The sequence below is a fragment of the Peromyscus maniculatus genome, chromosome 9, assembly GCF_049852395.1.
Source record: "Peromyscus maniculatus bairdii isolate BWxNUB_F1_BW_parent chromosome 9, HU_Pman_BW_mat_3.1, whole genome shotgun sequence".
In the NCBI taxonomy this organism is placed as follows: domain Eukaryota; kingdom Metazoa; phylum Chordata; class Mammalia; order Rodentia; family Cricetidae; genus Peromyscus; species Peromyscus maniculatus.
In genome coordinates, this window is record NC_134860.1 from 54,161,870 (window position 1) to 54,185,670 (window position 23,801).

At 42.8% G+C, this 23,801-nt stretch overlaps 1 protein-coding gene and 1 pseudogene across 7 annotated transcripts in view; one reads left to right on the top strand and one right to left on the bottom strand.

Moving 5' to 3' along the window:
- Parp4 (poly(ADP-ribose) polymerase family member 4) overlaps positions 1 to 23,801 on the top strand; it is a 119,116-nt gene that overhangs the window by 3,898 nt on the left and 91,417 nt on the right. For 4 of the 5 annotated variants that reach the window (XM_076545060.1, XM_076545059.1, XM_076545058.1 and 1 more), the window contains exon 1: positions 11,503 to 11,635. The exons of the other annotated variant lie outside the window; for it this stretch is intronic. The gene's annotated coding sequence lies outside the window, so the exon portion shown is untranslated. Of the gene's footprint in view, positions 1 to 11,502; positions 11,636 to 23,801 lie in introns of those variants that run through there. 5 annotated transcript variants of the gene reach the window in all.
- Positions 9,644 to 11,406, bottom strand: LOC102919544 (protein UXT pseudogene; annotated as a pseudogene). Of its 2 annotated transcripts, none has more exons than XR_013042426.1 (2): positions 11,204 to 11,406; positions 9,644 to 10,227 (listed from the first exon to the last, which is right to left on the bottom strand). The product of XR_013042426.1 is annotated as a protein UXT pseudogene, transcript variant X1 (transcript). The 2 variants fall into 2 exon arrangements; XR_013042427.1 differs by having other exon boundaries at positions 9,644 to 10,272; positions 11,204 to 11,334.

Here is a 23,801-nt window from a genome sequence, read left to right on the forward strand (position 1 = left end):
TGCCTTGTTTTGGCAAAGTTAAACAGTCACTTTCCTCCGTGTCCTGCATGTCCAGTCTGCACAGCACATTGTCAGCAGTCAAATGCAAGAACAGTTTCTTTGCCTAGTGGCTAACATTGCCACAGTGAAAGCAAACTCTATAGGGAGTTTCTTCAATGCCCATCATCTCTGAAGAAAATTGGTGCCACCGGGAACAGATGTAGCTCATTGTCAGGAAAAACCCTATGTTAAAAAAACATTTTTAAATGCCATATTCTATAGATCTTTGAAAGGGTTGAAGACCATCTATCTATCTAAAATATATCTCTATATGATCTAGAAAGCATACCTAACATATCTACAAATTTGGCTTATAAATGACTAATGACTAACCTATATGTTTCCTGATTATCTTATATAATTTATAATAATAGCTTTCAAAAACTAGAACTTCACCCTACATTTCCAAATGAAGTGTATAAGCAAAATACCACAAACAAAAATAGAAACATACATATAGTATTGTTGTAACAAAAATAACCTTAAAATCTTATCAATATATAGCCAGGCATTGGTGGCACATGCCTTTAATCCCAGCACTCAGGAGGCAGAGCCAGGCAGATCTCTGTGAGACTAGTCTGGTCTACAGAGCAAGATCCAGGACAGGCTCCAAAGCTACACAGAGAAATCCTATCTTGAAAAAAGAAAAATATATATCAATATACAAAAATCCTTTAAACAAGAGTAGAAACATATATACAGTATGTTATTAGCAAAAATTACCTTAATTTTGTATCAATATATAAAAGTCCTTTAAACAAGAGTAGAAACATAGATACAGTGCAACAAAATTAACCTCAAATTTGTATCATTATTCCAAAATCCATGCCAATGTAAAATATCTGAAATTAATAGTTGTCTTTTCATCCTATATTCCCCTAAGGGATGTTTTAAAGAACATCCATAACCCACCAAATAACCAAAAGCCTCCCACATCCCACTTGGGAATGTGGGCTTCGTTTTCTCCACACTGCTTCTTGCTGTCTGTGATGAAGCGTCTTTAGGGTCCCAGAGAGAAAACTTTAAGATAATGACCAAGTCCTGGGAAAACGAGCATTAACCTTTGCTGATAGATATCAACTGTCAAGATTCAGGAGGTCTTGTCTGATCAAACCTGATCCGTAATAACCCTGAAGGAATCCACAGCCTCTCATCTCCTGTGGGAACAAAACTCCAACACATTTCTGATTTCCATTTGACAAATATATTTTTTGACTTTTTAAAAGTTAAGGCATTCCTAAAGTATATAAGCTGATTTATTCCAACAGGCCCTCTTTCAATTCCAGGTCTCTTTGCAGCTGTCCTTTGCTTTTCAACAATCAAAAAATTCAAGATCAGCATAATAACGTACAGGATCCAGACTACCTGTTTATTTCCCATCTTATGTGGCTTTTTTCTTTTTTTAATTTTTTTCAAGACAGGATTTCTCTGTGTAGCCATGGCTGTCCTGGAACTCACTCTCTATACCAGGCTGGCCTCAAACTCATAGACATCTGCCTGCCTCTGCCTCCCGAGTGCTGAGATTAAAGGCATGTGCCACCACCACCTGGCTAAATTATTTATTTTTCTCTTACATGCATGAGTGTCAGGTCCTGTAGAACTGGAGTCACAGACAGCTGTGAGCTGCCATGTGGGTGCTGGGAATTGAACCCAAGTCCTCTGGAAGAGCAGTCAATGCTCTTAACCACTGAGCCATCTCTCCAGCCCCGGCTTTTTTCTTTTACTCTTTAAAGTCTTAAAGACTTTATTTTTTTTAATTTTATTTATTTTATTTAAACTATTCATTTTTTTACTATTACTATACCCTTTTCCTTTTCTTAAGCCTGAGCACCTTGTTAAACACACTGTAACCTGTTTAGAGGTTTTTCTGTCTGGATCTCTTTTACTGCATGTCTCTAGTCTTTTTTGACGATACTAGCAAACCTTAGACTGATAATGTACACCTGGATCCTGCGTGCGCCTTTCCCAGCTGACTCAGCCTGCTTCTTGGGTCATGAAAACCAAGCATGAAACTCGAGGCCAGTTGGTCAGAAGTTTGACCAGGAACTGCAGTCAGCCTTCCTAGAGCTCCAGAGTGCCAATGCTTGCGTCATGGCAAGCATTTTTACTTACTTTTTTGTTCCTGCTTAAGGTACTAGCTGCTCTCAGGCTCAATGACCAGCAGAAACTGTCTGGATGAAACTCTTAAAGGAGCCTTATTCCTTTTTTGTTTGTTGGACCCCAAAGTTGGGGGTCTCAAGTGGGTGCCCCAAGAACCCAGAGTCCAGTCCAGTTGATGCAATAGCAAGAGGTTTTTATTAAGCTTCTATATAGAAGGGCAAACTCTGCTCCTAAGAGCAAGAGCCGCTTCCTACTGCAGCCTCATGAGGGCTTTTAAAGGAAAAACCCACAAGATTACAATTCCCATACAATTTTGTTTCATAAGATCATGGTTTGGTTACAGAGTGATCACAGAGGGGGTACAGTTAAGTCAACAGGTACATTTTTCCTGAAACCTCAAGGGGGGTATCAGGGCAGGAGTGGAGTTTACACACAGGTCACGGTGGTCCTTCCTGGAACACCTGCAACTCTCCCAGTCACAGTTGAGCACATCTCTTAACAGAAATCTTTTTACATTGTTATATGGTTGCAGGGGAGATTGAACAATGGCTAAGTCAGGTTGCCCTTGGAACTAAATTTTTTAGTTTCTCATTTCCTGGTGCTTGAAGTTTCTCTTTTCCTGAGGCTTGGGGGTGTAAGCCTGAAGGGTTAGGGTCTTTCATATTGTTCAGCTTTAATTATATATCCTTAATTATAATTGCCCGGCCTTAGCTTGGCATTTCCTTAACTTTAAATTAGCCTCACTATCTTTTGCCTTGGGGCTTTTCCCATTCTCTTACTTCTGAAAATCTTACTCTTATTCCATGACTTGCTGTGTAGCTGGGTGGCTGGCCCCTGGAGTGCTCCTCCTCCTCTGGCTACTTTCCTTCTTTTTCTCCTCCATCTCTTTTCTCCTTTCTCTCTTCCCAGATTTCTCGTTCTATTTATTCTGCCTGCCAGCCCCAACTATCCTTTCTCCTGCCTCACTACTGGCCGTTCAGTTCTTTATTAGACTATCAGGTGTTTTAGACAGGCACAGTAACACCACTTCATAGAGTTAAACAAATGTAACATAAGCAAAAGTAGCACACCTTAAAATAATATTCCACAGCATATAAGTATATTACTGTGCTAGAGAACATTAGAATTTATTTGTCCTGAGGCTAAGAAGATGGCCCAGTCACGATAAAGTGGTTGCTATGAAGCATGAAGACCTGAGTCTAGATCCCCAACATCCACATAAAACACAGAGCACAGCAGTGCATGGTCCTAACCACAGTACAAAAGCTAGGAAAGTCGACACAGGAGGGTCCCAGAGACATGCTGCCTGGCCAGAGTTCAGTGAGTGAAGCTGTCTCCAAAAATGAGTTAGAAGTGGGCTGGACAGATGGCTTAGCAGTTAAGAGCACTTGTTGCTTTTATAGAGGACCAGGATCAATTCCCAGCCCCCATATGATAGCTTACAACCATCCGTAACTCCATTTCCAGGGAATCCAACCCCCTCCTCTGGCATGCAAAGGCACCAGGCATGTATGCAATGCACAGACATACATATAGTGAAACACTCATATGTAGGTGGAGCTTTCGTCAGGACAGTCTGTCCCGCCAGCTGCTTCTAAATAGCCACTCAGAGACTTAATTATAAATGCTCAGCTGATAGCTCGGGCTTATTACTAACTAGTTCTTACAACTTAAATTAACCCATTTATATTAATCTACATTCTGCCGTGTGGCATTGCCTCTCTTTCATCTTGCACCTCCTATTTCATCTTTATGTCTGGCTGACAACTCCTCTGGTCCTCCTCCTTCCCAGCATTCTCTCTGCCCCAAAAATCCTGCCTGGCCATCAGCCAATCAGCTTTTTATTAACAACGAGAGCAATACATATTTACAGTGTACAAAGATTCTTCCACAGCACACACACATAAAACATAAACAATAAGTAAACTAAATAAGTAAGCTAGAGGGCCAGTGAGATGGCTCAGCAGGTAAAGGTGCTTGCCTCTGAGCCTAATGACTGTGGAAGTTCAGTCCCTGGAACCCATATATGTGGTGGAAGATGAATTGACTCAGGAATGTTGTCTTCTTCACACATGTGCCATCGTACACACATGCACATACATAAAAGTGACTTAATTTAAAAAATAAGGCAGACAGCGATGGAGGAAGATGCCTGATGACAACCTGTGGTTTACAGCCTCTTGAGCGCACGAGCACACAAACACAAAACAAAGTTATTCTTTTGTCTAACTAATGCCCCTGGTGGCCAACCAAATTCTCCATCCTCTCCTCTTCCTTCAATAACTTTTTTTTTTTGGATAGAGGGTTTCATGCAGCCACCTTGAACTTGCTGCATCGCTGAAGGTGACTATGAGTTTCTCATCTTGCTTCCCATGTGCTGGGACTACTGGCTTACTCTACCTTGCTTGGTTTATTTGGTACTGGGGATCAGGCCTACCTCCATAACTGTTTTGATTTTTGCTGCAGGACACAGAAGTATGAAGTAGGAATTCAGCTGACTATGACAAAGCTGTACCTGGAAGAAGCCAAGGGCCTTCCAGGGGATAAAGCCAAGGCTTAAAGAGTCTTGGTGGTATTGGCTTTTGAATGTTAGCTGTTTCCTGCTATGAATTTCTCGTGTGCTACTGTAGCTTTTCCATTCCTAAGAATAGTGTGTTGATCATTCATTGGGCACAATTTACCCTATACAATTAAAGTATTTGTATAACTTTCTCCAACTGTGCTAACAACAGACACAGTCAAGATCCCCAATTTCAGGCCTTTCTGTAGTTATCGTCATTAGTAACATCTGGCCAGAACCTTATCTGAGATGCCTCCCAGACTTTCTAAGAACAGACTTAAGCATCCAGACTATCTGTTTGAGACCTGGCAGAAGTGCTAATTAAGCTTAGCTTTTTTTCTTCCAAATGCTATCTCTGCTCTAGATCAATTAACTCAGAAGTAAAGGGTTCTTTCTTACCAGGTACCTCAAGCTGTGACTCAGGTTGCCTAGCTACCAAGTGCTCTCCCCTGCCCTGCCAGAAAATGGCGTCAGTCAAGATAGCTTGGACAGATAAGGGACCAAAGGAAAATAAGGCAGTTTTATTTTCACTCACCACTGATAGACTCCTAATACCTTATCAAACCACTTCTAAGAATATAGTTTGAGTTCACAAAATCCCCTTTGCTTAGGTATTAACCAAATTTGACCCTCAGTTGATTCTATTTCCCATTAGTCACTGCCGTTTTGGGTTATAAATGATAGCTGACAATTACTGCTCTTTGTGGGGACCTTATTGCCCCTCCCTTTGACCCAGGAGGAATTCAAGTCTGGTGACCTTGCCTTAGCCAGAGCATTGCTATTACATGGGTCTATAATTGTAAACCTCAAGAGACTTGAGGAGGACTAGATTGAGAACTAGGAGAACGAGATGGAAGATGGAGAAAAACCAGAGGAGGAAGAACTAGATGGAGGAGGACTAGATGGGAAAGAAGAAGATGGGGAAGAACAAGAGTAAGAACTTAGAAGAATAAAGAGAGGAACTAAGGAAGAAGAGGAACTAAGATGGGGAAGAACTAGATGGATGAGAACCAAGATGGTGCGGAACTAGATGAATTAACACAGCACTTAAAGGGAATGGCAGAAAAATGTAGAGAGAATCAGACAAGAAAGGAGCTAGGCATGAGAGCAGAAAAGAAGTCATGTAGAGAGAGAACTGACTCAGAAGAATAAGTGAATGGACTAAAGAGTTTCATGTACATAGATTCATTTGATATCATCTAAGATTAGGTTATCAGCTGATTGTAGATTCTTCCACGGACCCTAGGAAAAGGCTCTCAAGGGCTGGACCCCAATAGCCTGTTAGATTTTAAATTTACTTTATTTTTCTTTTGAGAGACAAAATCTTGTATAGTCCAGAATAGCTTTGAACATACCATTTCAGCAACACTAGCCTTGAATGCCTGATCCTACAGTCCCCATGATTCCCAAGTGCTGGGTTTACAGGACTGTACCATCGTGCCTTGTTATCATTCTAATTGGCGGTGTGAACCTGGGAGAGTGGAGCCTGAAAATGAGGCAAACTAACATTTCATGCAATAACCGACTTTATTGAGGACATCAGACCATTTATATTCTGAGGGTTAAGCAAGGTCATATGAACAAAATTCTCATGAGTTTAAGCTGTATGCAGTCATGAGTGCATGTTCATATGAGTTAGTCTGTGTACGATCCCAAGGACAAGCCGAGATCAGGAACATCATCTGAGCAGTACGATAATCTTCAGGAAACCCACTCCGACTTTACACACCGGTGAGGGGCGTGGAAGCACGTTCCAAGAACAATTTTGTGCTTGGAGGTCTGAGCCCTGTTCTTCTGGAGTTTTCTCACAAGCAATCAGAATCCCCCTCGAACAGCTTCGTGGAACCTGTTTGGACAGTGCCTGGCTTCAACAACTCTTTTTAGTGTAATTATGAAAGACAGCTATGAAGAGATGTTCAGAGACCCTTTCTCCTCTAGACTAGTGGTAGAATTGCCTCCAGGCTTGCAAGGGCAATTCTAGCATGAAGAGGAAACTTTCTGAGGGACAAAGTACCTGGCCCCCAGGTAAATGCAAGAAAACCCACAGCAATTCCACTTGTAGGGAGAGCAAGAGTCAACCTCAGGTTTCTGAAAAATTCCATTAGAACATGAGGGTTAGTGTTGTCACTTGGGCCGGATTCAGAAATCACCATGGAAACAAACCTCTGGGCATGTATGTGTGAGTCTACATTAGGTTCACCGAGGTGGCAATATCCACTCTAACGTGGGTGGGAGGCTTCCACAGGCTGAGGACCTGGGTTGAATTAAAGGGAAAACAGACATTACTCTTCCTTTCCTGACTGTGGACAAGATGTGATCAGTCACCTGCTGCTCCTGCAGCCAGGCATCGCTGCCGTGATGAACTGCATCCCTAGGATTGTGAGCCAAAGCACATCTTTCCTTCCTGACACTCCTTGTGTCAAATGATGTCACAGCCATAAGACAAGTAACTAGTAGAGTAAAAATCTTTCTTTTTCTGTTTGCTTTTTTCAGGCAGGGTTTCGTATAGCCCAGGCTGACCTTGAACTCATTAATTAGCTGAGGATAACCTTCAGCTTCTGCTCCTCCTGTCTCTGGATTGCAGACATATACCACCAAGCCTGTTTTTATACAGTGCTAGGGACTGAAGACAAGCACTCCAACCTACTCAACCATATCCCCAGCCCCGTAAAAAGAGGTTTCTAGGAATGGGCAGATAGCTCAGTGCAAGCTTGCCTTGTAAGCATAAAGACCAGAGTTCAACCCACAATACCAGAATTTTGGAAAGAAAAAAGCTGGATGCTGGCAAGATTGCTCAGTGGGTAAAGCATTTGCTCTACAAGCCTAATGACCTGAGTTCCATCCCCAGTACCCTTGTCAAAGAAGAGAACCCATATGCACACACACACACACACACACACACACACACACACACACACACACCATATATAAGTGTATATATATATATATATATATATATATATATAGTCAGGCATAGTGGTATGTGTTTTAATCCCAGTGCTGGGAGACAGAGACTGGTAGATCCCTAAGTGTTCACTGGCTAGCAAGTCTAACATACTTAAATGAGTTCCAGTCCCTGTGGATGACATCTGAGTTACAACACCCAAGCTTGTAGTCGGAAGGTTTCTCCAGTCCTGCCCAGTCCCACTGTCCCACAGCTGCTTATAAAATAATCACTCAGAGGCTTAATACTATTTACAAACTGTATGGTCTAAGGCAGGCCTCTTGCTAGCTAGCTCTTGTATCTTAACCCATTTCTATTAATCTATAAGTTGCCACATGGCCATGGGTTACCAGTCTGCTGGTATCTTGTTCCTTGGGCAGCAGGCTGGCGTCTCTCCTGTCTCTGCCTTTCTTCATCCTGTCTCTCTCCTTTCCTGCTTGTCTCTAAGCTGCCTTGCCATAGGCCAAAGCAGCTTATTTATTAATCAATGGGAACAACATATATTCACAGTGTACAGAAAGACATCCCCCAGCACAAGCTTGTCCTCTAGCCTCCACACAGACATCCACAATTACCAAGCACACACATACATATGTGAACACACACAGCTTCTAGCAACAATGTTGGATGCTAACAGACTTTATAAAACTATATTTTCCTATAGATTTAACTATTACTGGTACCTTGAGTTTGCAGCAAAAGATCATTAAAATGAGTAAATGTGGTATTGTATTCCCCCAAATATTGTGCATGCTAATAAACTTATCTGGGGTCATAGACAGAACAGCCACAATATTAAACATAAAGGATAGGCAGTGGTAGCACACAACTTTAATCCTAGCATTCCAGAGGCAGAAATCCATGTGTTCAAGGATACAGCCAGGCATGCTGACTCATCACGCCTTTAATCCCAGAAAGCAAGCCTTTAATCCCAGGGAGTGGTGGCAGAAAGCAGAAAGGTATATAAGGCGTGAGGACCAGAAACTAGAAGTATTTGGCTGGTTAAACATTCAGGCTTTTGAGCAGCAATTCAGCTGAGACCCATTCTGGATGACGATTCAGAGGCCTCCAGTCTGAGGAAGCAAGACCAGCTGAGGATCCAGCGAGGTGAGGTAGCTGTGGCTTGTTCTGGCTCTCTGCTTTTCCAGTGTTCACCCCAATAACTGGCCTCGGGTTTGATCTTATTAATAAGACCTTTTAAGATATATAGCAAAGGTTTATCAGGTCTACCAATTCTAGAATGTTCAAGTACACAAAAAAGGAGAGTTCTGCCTTACTCTATGCCGTGGTGCAGCACAAAAATGTTGGGGAATAGTATTTTAAGGTGTGTTACTTTTGCTCATGTTGCATTTGTTTAACTCTGTGAAGCTGTGTAACTTTGCCTGTCTAAAACACCTGATGCTCTCTAATAAAGTGCTAAATGGCCAATAGCAAGGCAGGAGAAAGGATAGGCGGGGCTGGCAAGCAGAGAGAATAAATAAGAGAAATCTGGGAGGAGAAAAGAAGTAGCCAGAGGAGGAGGAGGAGGAGGAGGAGGAGGACTCCAGGGGTCAGCTACCCAGTTGCACAACCAGCAATGGAGTAAGAAACCAAGAAAGGTATACAGGAATAGAAAAAGAAAAGCCCAGAGGCAAAAGGTAGATGGGCTAATTTAGGTTAAGAAAAGCTAGCAAGAAACAAGCCAAGCTAAGGCTAGGTATTTATAATTAAGAATAAGCCTCCGTGTGTGTGTGTGTGTGTGTGTGTGTGTGTGTGTGTGTGATTTATTTGGGAGCTGGGTGGCAGACTCACCTAAAGAGCAAAAACACAACAACAATAACTATATCCCACCAATGTTGGTGTGTTTCTTTTATTTATCTCAGAAGGGTTCCTAAGTCCTTTGTGACTTCTTCCACTGTAAGTGCAAAACATTAATTGCCATATATTTTCTGCTGTCAATATTCCCTGTTCCAGGTTTTCAGTTTCATTTCATTATGGTTCTGAGATGGTATTTTCTATGATTTTTTTTTTCTCCAAGGCATTCGGCTCTTTAATATTAGATGGGAAGAAGCAGTCAATGGGGAGATGACTCTGGGAAATTCTGTAGGCCTTGTAGTTCTCTAAGTCCCTCTAGCATCATGCGGATATGAGCCTTGATATTCCCAGAGTCCTTGGTGAGGTTGTCACTGAGCTCTGTGAGGAGAGAACTCTTCCGGTCAATGAACTTGAGAGCTTCAGCCAGTGTCAACTCGAGGAAAAAACCATATCCCAGGGCCACACAGATGCGGGAAGTGTCTGGGACCACTGTGTCAACGAAGAAGTTCCAGCCCAAATCCACCTGCATATGTAACTCCGAGCACTTAGTTTCCTGGAGTCGCTCAATGACATTTCTCAGTCGAAGGTATACAGATAGCTGCTCATACACCTCGTCTCGGTGATCCAGCACCTTTTGCAAGTCTCGCTGCAGTACATCACTGATAAAGGCCTCGTACAACAGCACTTTCTCTGCTACAGTATCCAAGGCCAGCCGTTTGGTGGGTGTCGCCATGATGGGCTCCTTGGGCCACTGGCAATAACTCTATGATTTTTATTATGTTAAATTTACCTAGAATTGTTGAACATAGATTATTTCTGGTGCCTTGGTCTTTTCCTATAAAAATATGATCAATTCATGTGAAAACATACAAAAACTATTGCTCAGTATACATCTCCATTTTTCCACACCTACAGGGTTTTATCACAAGTTATACCTTTTTACACAGGGCCTGTAATGTCACAAATTTTTTCCTTTTTACACAGTGTGCTTTGTAATGATCGTGTTACACATTTCCATTTGTCTATTAAATTATAAGTTGATTTCTTTTTTAAAGATAGGGTGTCTCTGTCTGGTGTAGTGACTCCAGAGGCAGAGGCAGATGGATTATTGTGAGGTTGAGGCCAGCCAGGGCTACACAGTAAGACCCTATCAAAAAAAAAAAAAAAAATAGTGTCTCCCTTGCAGCCCCACCCAGCCTGGAACTAGCTATTTGGCCAACTCTACTTGAGTTCTTCCGGCTTCTGCCTCCCCAGTGCTGGGATTACAAAAGCAAGCAGTCACGTCCAGCATAAAGTGATTCTGATACAACCTCATAAAGTGGGTTGTATGATGAAATTTGAACCCCACACCCAGGTAAAGTACCTTGTCTACAACTCCCCAGCCATATAAATCATGGCGCTAGGATTCAGCTCCATACCTTTTACACTCACTTCTCAATTCTAGACCTTATATTCTCATTTCGTTCATCTTATTCTGAGGAATCAAATTATTTCCAAGTTAGTGCCCACTCAGTCCATTTCTGATCCTAGCACACAGGGCCCACCCATGCGAGACTATCAACCAACTGAGCTGTATAGCCCTAGCTCACCGTTTGAGTGTCTCGGATTAGTGGTGGGTGCTATTATGTGCTTCAAACTCAGGAAGTTCTCATTTTCTTCCTCTGAAGATGCTGAAAATCGAACCCAGGGTCCTCTACCAATGAGCTGCCTCTTCAGCCTTAAATTTTCCTGTTTGATCCCAAACCTTTAGGAAACTTGTTTCTTACCTGTCCTGGGATTCCGGCACTCTACCTAGCACCCATCCACAATTATTTCTCTGTCAAAATCGCCATACATTACGTCGCCCAGATTCAAATTTCGGATTTACCACTACTGGCCATTTACAGTCTCAAAGACGAAACTGAAAGTCCTGACGGGCTTGGCTGATCTTGGAAGCAGAGTTCGGCTGGCCGGGGGAGGGGAGGGGGACACGCCTTCCCTCCGGCAGGCGGAAGTGATAGGGACAGTCGCGAGACACCCCGCAGAGGGACGCTGACCGCAGCTCAGGCTCGGGGTTCAGGAGGCGCAGGCACGGTCCCGCCCCGCCGCGCCCCGCTGCGCCACTCCGGGGCGGAAGCGCCGCGGCTGGAACGCTGGCTTCGGGGACCCAGCAGCGGACCGTCCGGCGCCCGGGGCGTGCAGCCGGGACCCCCAAGCAGGTGCGTGGGTGCCCCAGGAGGCCGTCGGATCGCTCCCAGGGCCCGGGAAGTCCTGGCTGGGTGGCCGTGATCTTCGCTGACGCACTTAGGCCGGGTGGGCCCGGGAGGTCAACCTTGTCTGCGGGAGCAGACCTCCCTCCCGGAGAGCCGCAGCAGATCGCCGCGTTTCTTGACTCTCTGGAAGTTGGATTTCCAAGGAAACTTAGGCAAAAGTACCCTAGTTCGGTGAATCCTGCGGAGAATGCAAGAAGCACGGTAGTAGAAGAAATGGGCTCATTGAGGTCTGGAGTTGAAATTTAGCCAAACCTGACTGGGTCCTAGCACGACTAGCTAACTGAGTAAATAATAAATTTTAAAAGGGAGGGGGTGGGTGGGTTAATTTGCAGTTTTAGCCAAGACTGGGGATAGAGAAATTCTTAATCTGTCTGGGCCTTGCCTGTGGCAATGTTACAGTTTGTTTAAAAGAAAAAGAGACAGGGCAGGAAATATGCCTGTGTAGGTTGGTCCTTGCGCCGAATTCGTGCCTCTGTCCTCCTAGAAGGTACTTCTGGTGTTACAGCCATATTCTTGGTTGTCAAGTTGACGCACCTGGGAAGACTGAACCTCAGCTGAGTAACTGTCTCCGTCAGATTGGCCTCTGGGGTGTGTCTGCCCAGCATTTTCTTGATTGCTACCTGATTAGCCCGCCGTAGGTGTCATTTCTGGGCACCCAGGTGAGCAGAGCTGAAAGCAAACCAGTAAACCGTTCCTCCAGGGCCTCTGCCTCGGCGGTGGTTCTAACCTGCCTAATGCTGCGGCCTCATGTCATGGTGGTGACCACCAACCATACGATTATTTCCGGTGCCACTTCATAACTGCAGTTTTGCTACTGTTATGACTCGTAAATGTCTGTTTTCCAGTGGTCTTAGGCGACCCCTCTGTGGAAGAAACGCTTGTCTCTGGGGTCGCGACCCACAGATTGAGAATCTCTGTCTGGAAGTCATGCCCTGACTTCCTTTCATGATGGACTATAATCTGTGAGAGGAAATAAACTCTGTCCTCTTCAAGTTGCTTTTGGTTATGATCTTTATTACAAGAATAGAAACCTGGGGCTCAGCAGTTAAGAGCACTGACTGCTCTCCCTGAGGTCCTGAGTTCAATTCCCAGCAACCACATGGTGACTCACAGCCACCTGTATTGAGATCTGGTGCCCTCTTCTGGTCTGCAAGGACTCATGCAGGCAGAACACTGTATACATAATAACTAAATAGATCTTTAAAAAAAATAGAAACCTAATTAAAACAAGGCTCTTGAGCAGGCCTCTTAATTCCTACCGTGGTATTTCCTGCTGGGATCCTATTTCACAAGGCCAGGTTATGAAACATTCAAGTAAGTAAAATAGTTCTTGGCGAGATTGAGAATGATTCATTAGAGGAGTGGGTAGACCTCAGCCTTCTATGGATTCTGGTCTGTAAATGACAATACATTAATGGCAGCAAACCAAGTGTGGTGTTTTAAGGGAGAAAGTCATTCTGAGTGTGAGCGAATTGCAGAATTTTTCATCACCTTTGACTCCATCTTTATTCAGGAAGTACTTTTTAGATACATGGGTTTAACACTGTGTGCTAAGGAGATGCATCCAGAGGTGCCTTGTGGATGTCATTTAGTCTGGTCGTGCTAATGGTGTTCAGAAGGCTTTTCTAGAACCCGGGGTTTTTCTGTGAGTGTTTTAAAGTGATCTGGATTCTAGCGAGGCATATAAATAAAGCACAGCTCCTAAGTAGAATTAGTCTTCGTGTGGAAATGATGACAAGGGCGGACAACAGCCGATAAGAGCAGAGTAGGATGCAAGCGGTCAGTTCTCGGACCCATGGCAGGTGACCAATAGGAAGACAGTTCTTGATGGGTCAGCCCTGGGACTTCCAAAAATGAAGAAGTGTAGCTGGTAAAGGCTCCCCGCTACCATTTGTTAGGGAGGCAGCCTTTCCTCCACAGTGTGTTTTGTAAACTTCTGTCAGAAGTTAGGTCTCTGTGGCTAGGTGGGCTCTCGATCCTCTCTTCTGCTGCATCCATCTATATGTCTGTTTTTACGGTAGTACCATAGAGTTTGGTTGCTATGACCTGCAGTATAACCTGAGATGAACATTGTTCTTTCTGCTAAGGATTGCTCTGGCTATTGGGGGTCTTTTATGCTCCCACATGAATTTTAGGACTTTTTTTCCCCTACTTCTTTGAAAGTGGTGGGGATTGCTTTGAATCTGTGGATCATTGTCAATAATGCAGCTATTTTTTAATACTATCCCGTCAGTACATTCCCATGGGAGGCTTTTCCTTCCAGTTTCTTCTTCCAATTGTGTTTTAAGTTTTTTTTTTTTTGTGATATATATATTTTTTTTTTTACAATACCATTCAGTTCTACATATCAGCCATGGGTTCCCCTATTCTCCCCCCTCCCACGCCCTCCCCTTACCCCCAGCCCACCCTCCATTCCCATCTCCTCCAGGACAAGTCCTCCCCCGAGGACTGTGATCGACTTGGTAGACTCAGTCCAGGGAGGTCCAGTCCCTTCCTCCCAGACTGAGCCAAGTGTCCCTGCATAAGTTCCTGGTTTCAAACAGCCAACTCATGGAATGAGCACAGGACTTGGTCCCACTGCCTAAATGCCTCCCAAACTGATCAAGCCAATCAACTGTCTCACCTATTCAGAGGGCCTGATCCAGCTGGGAGCCCCTCAGTCTTTGGTTCATAGTTCATGTGTTTCCATTCATTTGGCTATTTTTTTTTCAATAATTGAGTAAAACTGAAATTTATTATATGCCACAGTCGTCCTACGGACCTCCATGCTATATATATATAGCCTCTATGGTTCTATGGGTTGTGGTCTGATTGTTCATTTTATATCTAGGATCCACCAATGAGTGAGTACATACCATAACTGTCTTTCTGGGTTTGGGTTACCTCACTCAGGATGATATTTTCTAGTTCCATCCATTTGCCTGCAAATTTCATGCTTTCATTGTTTTTCTCTGCTGAGTAGTACTCCATTGTGTATATGTACCACATTTTTTTCATCCATTCTTCCGTTGATGGGCATCTAGGTTGTTTCCAGGTTCTGGCTATTACAAATAGTGCTGCTATGAACATAGCTGAGCATGTATCTTTATGGTATGTATCAGCATTCTTTGGGTATATGCCCAAGAGTGGGATGGCTGGGTCTTGAGGTAGTTCGATTCCTAATTTTCTGAGAAACCGCCATACTGATTTCCATAGTGGTTGTACAAGTTTACATTCCCACCAACAGTGGAGGAGTGTTCCCTTTGCTCCACATCCTCTCCAACATTGGTTGTCATTGGTGTTTTTGATCTTAGCCATTCTAACAGGTGTAAGGTGGTATCTCAGAGTCGTTTTGATTTGCATTTCTCTGATGATTAAGGATGTTGAGCATTTCTTTAAATGTCTTTCAGCCATTTGTAGTTCTTGTTTTGTGAATTCTCTGTTTAGCTCTTTAGCCCATTTTTTAATTGGACTGTTCAGTGCTTTGATGTCTAGTTTCTTGAGTTCTTTATATATTGTGGAGATCAATCCTCTGTCAGATGTGGGGTTGGTGAAGATCTTTTCCCAATCTGTTGGCTGTCTTTTTGTCTTATTGACTGTGTCTTTTGCCCTGCAAAAGCTTCTCAGTTTTGAGAGGTCCCATTTATTAATGGTTGTGCTCAGGGTCTGTGCTGTCGGTGTTTTATTTAGGAAATGGTCTCCAGTGCCAATGCGTTCAAGAGTGCTTCCTATCTTCTTTTCTATTAAGTTTAGTGTAACTGGATTTATGTTTAGGTCTTTGATCCACTTGGACTTGAGTTTTGTGCATGGTGACAGATATGGATCTATTTGTAATCTTTTACATATTGACATCCAGTTATGCCAGCACCATTTGTTGAAGATACTTTCTTTGTTCCATTGTATAGTTTTGGCTCCTTTGTCAAAAACCAGGTGTTCATATGTGCATGGATTAATGTCAGGGTCTTCAATTCGATTCCATTGGTCCGTATGTCGGTTTTTATACCAGTACCAAGCTGTTTTTATTACTATAGCTCTATAGTAGAGTTTGAGGTCCGGGATGGTGATGCCTCCAAGGGTTGCTTTATCGTATAGGATTCTTTTAGCTATCCTGGGTCTTTTGTTTTTCCATATAAAGTTGAGTATTTTTCTTTCCAAGTCTGTGAAGAATTGTGTTGGGATTTTGATGGGGATTGCATTGAATCTGTAGATTGCTTTTGGTAAGATTGCCATTTTTACTATGTTAATCCTACCTATCCATGAGCATGGGAGATCCTTCCATTTTCTGATATCTTCTTCAATTTCTTTCTTTAGAGATTTAAAGTTCTTATCAAAAAGGTCTTTCACTTGTTTAGTTAGTGTTATCCCAAGGTATTTTATATTATTTGTGGCTATTGTAAAGGGTGATGTTTCTCTGACTTCTTTCTCAGCCCTTTTATCATTTGCGTATAGGAGGGCTACTGATTTTTTTGAGTTGATCTTGTATCCTGCCACTTTACTGAAGGAGTTTATCAGCTGTAGAAGTTCCCTGGTAGAGTTTTTGGGGTCACTTATGTATACTATCATATCATCTGCAAATAGTGAAAGTTTGACTTCTTCCTTGCCAATTTGTATCCCTTTGATCTCCTTTTGTTGTCTTATTGCTCTAGCTAGAACTTCTAGTACTATATTGAATAAATATGGGGAGAGTGGACAGCCTTGTCTTGTTCCTGAATTTAGTGGTATCGCTTTGAGTTTCTCTCCATTTAATTTGATGTTTGCTGTTGGCTTGCTATAAATTGCTTTTATTATGTTTAGAAATGTTCCTTGTATTCCTATTCTTTCTAAGACCTTTATCATGAAGGGGTGTTGGATTTTGTCAAAGGCTTTTTCAGCATCTAGGGAGATGATCATGTGGTTTTTTTCTTTCAGTTTGTTTATATGGTGTATTACATTGACTGATTTCCGTATGTTGAACCATCCTTGCATCCCTGGGATGAATCCTACTTGGTCGTGATGGATGATTGTTTTGATGTATTCTTGGATTCGGTTTGCCAATATTTTGTTGAGTATTTTTGCATCAATGTTCATGAGGGAGATTGGTCTGTAGTTCTCTTTCTTTGTTGCATCTTTGTGTGGTTTGGGTATCAGGGTAATTGTAGGCTCATAAAAAGAGTTTGGTAGTGTTCCTTCTGTTTCTATTGTGTGGAACACTTTGAAGAGGATTGGTATTAGTTCTTCTTTGAAAGTCAGGTAGAATTCTGCACTGAAACCATCTGGTCCTGGGCTTTTTTTAGTTGGGAGACTTTTGATGACTGTTTCTATTTCTTTAGGGGTTATTGGTCTATTTAAATGGTTTATCTGGTCTTGATTTAATTTTGGTATTTGGTATTTATCCAGAAAATTGTCCATTTCTTCCTGGTTTTCCATTTTTGTGGAGTACAGGTTTTTGAAGTATGATCTGATGATTCTCTGGATTTCCTCATTGTCTGTTGTTATGTCTCCCTTTTCATTTCTGATTTTGTGAATTTGGGTGTTCTCTCTTTGCCTTTTGGTTAATTTGGCTAGTGGTTTGTCTATCTTGTTGATTTTTTTCAAAGAACCAACTCTTTGTTTCATTGATTTTTTGTATTGTTCTCTTGTTTTCTATTTCGTTGATTTCAGCCCTCAATTTGATTATTTCCTGGCATCTATTTCTCCTGGGTGAGTTTGTTTCTTTTTGTTCTAGAGCTTTCAGTTGTGCTGTTAATTCATTGGTATGGGATTGCTCCATCTTCTTTATGTGTGCATTTAGAGCTATGAATTTTCCTCTTAGCACTGCTTTCATAGTGTCCCATAAGTTTGGGTATGTTGTACTTTCATTTTCATTGAATTCTAGGAACTCTTTAATTTCTCTCTTTATTTCTTCCTTGACCCATTGATGTTTCAGGTGGGTATTATTCAGTTTCCATGAGTTTGTGGGTTTTCTATAATTTTTGTTGTTATTGAGTTCTAACTTTAAGGCTTGGTGGTCTGATAAAATACAGGAGGTTATTCCAATTTTTTTGTATCTGTTGAGATTTGTTTTGTGTCCAAGCATGTGGTCAATTTTTGAGAAGGTTCCATGGGGTGCTGAGAAGAAGGTATATTCTTTTGTGTTAGGATGGAATATTCTGTATATATCTATTAGGTCCATTTGAGTCATAACATCTGTTAGGTCCTTTATTTCTTTGTTAAGTTTCAGTCTGGTAGATCTATCTTTTGGTGAGAGTGGTGTGTTAAAATCTCCCACTACTAATGTGTGGGGTTTGATGTGCGTTTTAAACTTTAGTAGTGTTTCTTTTATGAATGTGGGTGCTTTTGTATTTGGAGCATAAATGTTTAGAATCGAGACTTCATCTTGGTGGATTTTTCCTGTGATGAATATGTAATGTCCATCCTGGTCTCTTTTGATTGATTTTAGTTTGAAGTCTATTTTATTAGATATTAGGATAGCTACACCAGCTTGTTTCTTAGGTCCATTTGCTTGGAAAACCTTTTCCCAGCCCTTTACTCGGAGGTAATGTCTGTCTTTGGAGTTAAGGTGTGTTTCTTGTATGCAGCATATGGATGGGTCCTGTTTTCTAATCCATTCTGTTAGTCTGTGTCTTTTTATAGGTGAGTTGAGACCATTGATATTGATGGATATTAATGACCAGTGATTGTTAATTCCTGTTATTTTTTTGGTTGTGTTGTGTTGTCCTTCTGTGGTGTATGTTGGTGTAGGATTATCTATTGCTTGATTTTTCATGGATGTGTTTAGCTTCTTTGGGTTGAATTTTCCCTTCTAGTGCTTTCTGTAGGGCTGGGTTTGTGGACAGGTATTGATTAAATCTGGTTTTATCCTGGAATATTTTGTTTACTCCGCCTATGGTGATTAAGAGTTTTGCTGGGTATAATAGTCTGGGTTGGCATCCATGGTCTCTTAGTGTCTGCATGAGGTTTGTCCATGATCTTCTATCTTTCATAGTCTCTATTGAGTAGTCTGGTGTTATTCTGATGGGTTTGCCTTTATATGTTACTTGGTCCTTTTCCTTTGCAGCTCTTAATATTTTTTCTTTATTCTGTGTGTTTAGTGTTTTGATTATTATGTGGCGAGGGGACTTTTTTTTTTGGATCCAGCCTATTCGGTGTTCTGTAAGCTTCTTGTATCTTCATAGGTATTTCTTTCTTTAGGTTAGGAAAGTTTTCTTCTATGATTTTGTTGAATATATTTTCTGTGCCTTTGAGTTGGTATTCTTCTCCTTCTTCTATCCCTATTATTCTTAGGTTTGGTCTTTTCATGGTGTCCCAAATTTCCTGGACGTTTTGTGTTAGGACTTTTTTGTCTTTATTGTTTTCTTTGACTGACGAATCTATTTTCTCTATCGTGTCTTCAGTGTTAGAGATTCTCTGTTCCATCTCTTGCAATCGGTTGGTTATGCTTGTTTCTGTAGTTCCTCTTCGTTTTGTCAGGATTTCTATTTCCAGCATTCCCTCAGCATGTGTTTTCTTTATTGTCTCAAATTCATTTTTCAGATCTTGGAATGTTTCTTTCATCTGTTTAATTGCTTTTTCTTGGCTTTCTTTGATTTCTTCCCATTTTTTGTTCGTTTTTTCTTCCATTTCTTTAAGGGAGTTTTTTATTTCCTCTTTAATGGAGTTTTTCATTTCCTCTTTAAGGGAAGTTTTTATTTCCTCTTTAAGGGAGTTTTTTATTTCCTCTTTAAGGAAAGTTTTTATTTCCTCTTTAAGGTAGTTTTTCAATTCCTCTTTAAGGAAAGTTTTTATTTCCTCATTGAGGGAATGTTTTATTTCTTCTTTAAGGGCCTCTATCATCTTCTTAATGTCATTTTTAGGGTTGATTTCTTCTGTTTCTTCTGTCATGGTATGTTTAGGTCTTGCAGGTGTAGAATCACTAGGTTCTGATGTTGCCATATAGGTCTTTATGTTGTTGCCTGTATTTTTGCACTGGCGCCTACTCATCTCTTCCTCTGTGAGGTGCAGGTGGTGTCTGTGTCTGAGAGTGCCTCTCTTGTTCTAATTTTTAGTCTTGGTTTAGTAGGGGTTCTTGGTTAAATTGGTGCTTTTGGGCTATTTCTTCAGGGGCAGCTGATTTCGATCGGTGAATTATATACTTATGATTCTGGTGATCTGGTTTGGTGTCTGGGTAGCGCCTTCTTCTGTGTTCTCAGGTCACTTTTTGTTCATTTGTCAACTCCTCAGCTGATCTTGTTTCTTCAGACTTTAAACTGTAGGCATCTGAATCCTCTCCCAGATGGGTTTCAGCTGAGCAGGGTAGTCTCACCAACACCTCCAAGTTGTTGGGTTTCACAGGATCAGCAGCTGGGCCCTGGGTTGTCCTCAGACGGAGTGTTCAGATTCGTTCTGGTTCTGACCCACGGAGATAGCTTCTTCCCCAGATGTTGGGGTTAGGGGCGTCCCTGTTCCAAGCTGTGTCTGCTTGTCTCCGTCCCTGGGCCTGTTTACCTCTGCGGTCCGCCGCCGGGCCTGTATGTCCCTGTCAGCTGCCGCTGGGTCTGTCTGCCTCTGGGGGCCGCCACCGGGCCTGAATGTCCCTGTCGGCCGCTGCACGTCTACCTCAGCGGGCTGCCGCTGGGCCCGTCTTCCTCCACAGGCCGCCGCCACAGGCCTACCTGCGTCTGCTTGTCTCTACCGCCGGGCCTGTCTACCTCTGTGGGCCGCCGCTGGGACTGAATGTCTCTGCCGGCTGCCTCCGGGCCTGAATATCCCTGTAGGCTGTCGCCGCTGGGCCCGTGTACCTCAGCGGGCTGCTGCTGGGCCTGTCTACCTCCGCGGGCCGCCGCCGCAGGCCTACCTGCGTCTGCTTGTCTCTGCCGCAGGGCCTGTCTACCTCTGTGGGCCGCCGCTGGGACTGAATGTCTCTGCCGGCTGCCGCCGGGCCTGAATCGTGTTTTAAGTTTCTATCACACAGGTATTTCCCCTCCTTTTATTAGGTTTATTTCCCATTGGATTTTTTAAAGCTATTGGAAATGATTTTCCTCCCTTAGGTCTTTTTGACAAGTTTGTTGTTGGTTCGTAGAAAGGATGCCTACCTTTCTTTGTTGGTTTTATTCCATGCCACTTTTCTGTAAGTGTTTACCAAGTCTAAGGATTTTCTGGTAGGAGCCAGGCATGGGAGCACACACTTGCAGTCCCAACACTCTGAAGGCTACGACAAGAGGATCACCATGAGTTTGAGGCCTGAGCTTCCCAGTGAGTTCTGGGCCAGCCAGTACCAATACAACAATGAGACCCTAGCTCAACACTAAACCAGGCCGGTAAGGTGTGGTGGTGCATGCCTTCAATCCTAGGACTTGGGCGATAGAGGTAGACAGCTAGATCTCTGAGTTCAAGCCCAGCCTGGTCTACATAGCAAGTTCTGGGCCAGCCAAAGCTACGAAAATAAACAACAAAAACCTGAAGCAAACCAAACAAATTAAAAAAAAAAAAAAAAAAACAGCAATGCAAAGACTTTGGCGGAGTCTTCAGGATCTTTTGAGGAAAGATCGCGTCATGTGGAGACAGGATAAGCTGACTTTTTCTGTCCCCTGTGTGTTCCTTTCACTTTTCTCTTGCCTCACTAGTCCAGTTAACTTCTAGCACTGTATTGAAAGGAGTGGGCATTGTCTACCCTTGTCTCCTTTCTAACTTTAGAGGGAATTCCCCCAGTTAGTGCGATGTCATACTTGGTCTTACCGTGTAGACGTATAGTCCTGTCTCCGCTTTCTCAGGGGCTTTGTCACGCAGGGGTGCCCAGTTTTAGCTGACATTGGGGAACATGACTTTGCGTAAGCACTCCACAAACTCTGGTTTTGGTCGGCCTGCCTAGGAGTCGGTCAGTCTTGCTTATCTTTTCAGAGAAGCAGCTTTTTGATAACCCAGACTGCTCTTGGCTGAGTCTCGCCCCTCAGTGAGTCAAGCCACTTCCACGTGAGGTTGTTACTGAGAGCCGGACTACTTCCCGTCATCGTACGGTAGTTTTTCCGGTTGGGTGGATAGTGTTTGTCCTTTTCTCTTCCCTGTCCCCGTCAGGAGTTTGCTGGTTCACTGGGTCGACCCAGCTTTGTCTTTCATTCCTTCCAGATTTTATTATTTCTTCTGCCCTTGGGTTGAGAATATCTTTTCCTCCTCTGGGGATAGTATGTACATCATCCTCTAAGTGTCTTCTGCGGTGCTGGCTTGTTGGCCATGAACTTAGACTGTGCTTTCCTTGAGATGCCTTCATTTCTCAATCCAATCTAAATGATAGCTGCTGGATACAGTAACTTGGTCATCAGTCATTGACATCCGGCTACTGGAAGTGTCAATCCTACTCTTTCCTGCTTTTTGGGTTGATGATGAGAGAGGTGATGCTCTGTGTCTCTACAGATGGGTTGGCACTTTCCATTAATATTGTTTCCTTGTAGTTCTGAAATCTTGTCTAGTCCATGTCATGGAGAGTTCCTCTGGCGTGTCTGTGTGTGATACTAGATGTCTGTTTTCTTTCTCTAGATTTGGGGAATCTTCTGTAGTAAGTTCATTGACTACACAATAAAACAGTAAAAATATTAAGGAAGTCTAACAATGGGGAGCATGTGGAGAAAGCAAGAAGCCAAGTGTGGTGGCTCACACATGTAATCAAGTGTGGTGACTCACACCTGTAATCTAGGTACTTGGGAAGCTATGCTACATCATGAGTTCAAAACCAGCATGGGCTAGAGAATGAGAAACAAACAAAAATAAAAACAAAGCAAAACAAGGATTTTCCAATAATGACAAAACAAGTATAAACAAAACTAGATGAATATATGAAAATATAAAAGCATTTCCATCTCTTGGTAATTTTAATATGATAAAAATGAAAATATTCATAGAAGTGTAGTAAGAAGAAGAACATTTAACATGTCTCTTAAATGAGTTCCTTCCTCGGCAAACTGACCTTTAAAGGTCAAGAACTGAGCTTTTTCCTGTCGTCCCAGCACTGACTTGGACCTTTGAGTTCATTGCGCGTGCTATCATTTCAGCTAACTGATGGTGTCTTGTTAGTTTGAGGTGTATCCCGGGAGGCCTGCTCTCCAGCCTCCCCTACTTAGGGCTCCCTTTGGCTGGGAGAGGCCACCTCTTTCCCTTGCTACAGCTAAGCAGCCAGCTGGTTTGGAAGTGGACAGCACCGGAAAAGACCACGTGTCCATACCTCTCCAGCATTGCTACCCTGCACAGGACCCTGTGAGCGGGTAGCAGGCTGGCCCGTTCCTTCTGTGTAAAGCACACAGCCACATCCTTGAAAGGCACTCATTAATGGAGCCTGGCAGGTAAAGTGATAGCTGCCAATCAGATCTTTGACAAATGCCCCAGGTAGCTTTTGGGAAAATGGAGGTTGCCGTGTGCTCTGTGTGGTAGTCAGCACAAGAGCCTCATGCCATTTAATTTTTACTTTAGAAGTAAAAGCTTCTGTGCTGGGGGTGGGGGTGGGGGTGGGGTGGGGAGATGCGCCTTGGTGACAAAGGCTTTAAACACAAGCCTTGGGTTGGATCTCTAACACATTATAAGAAAAAAAAAAAGAAGGAAAACTGAAAAAAGAGAGAAGAGAGGGAGGAAATGAGGAAGGGAGGGAGAGAAAAACAAAAAAAGCTTCTATGGTTTTGAGCCACAGAACTGACCAGTAACTGAATTGCTCTTTTTTTTTTTTTTTTTTTTTTTTTTTTTTTTGATGGGGCCCTTCGTATTCTGCACTATAGCATCACATTTGTCCTGCATTCTGAGGGAAGGAAGCTGCACATATGTACTGCTAATTGTTCTGAGTCAACCTTCAATTTAGATGTCATTGTAAGGGCAGTTCCGGAGGAGTATGAGACCGGTAGCCTTGGTGTATGTGAACTCTGCCACACAGGGAGAGGACGATATGAAACAGAGCCCCACCATCACCAACCATAGGACCAGAAACTAAACCTTGAAATGACGGCTGCTTTTATTTCTTCTCTACACAGCCTGCCTAAAGATGAGCTAGAAGACAGATCTTTAAGATGCCAATTCATGGCTGGGCAGTGGTGGTTCATGCCTTTAATACCAGCACTCAGGAGGCAGAGCCAGGCAGATCTCTGTGGGTTCAAGGCCAGCCTGATCTACCAGAGTGAGATCCAGGACAGGCACCAAAACT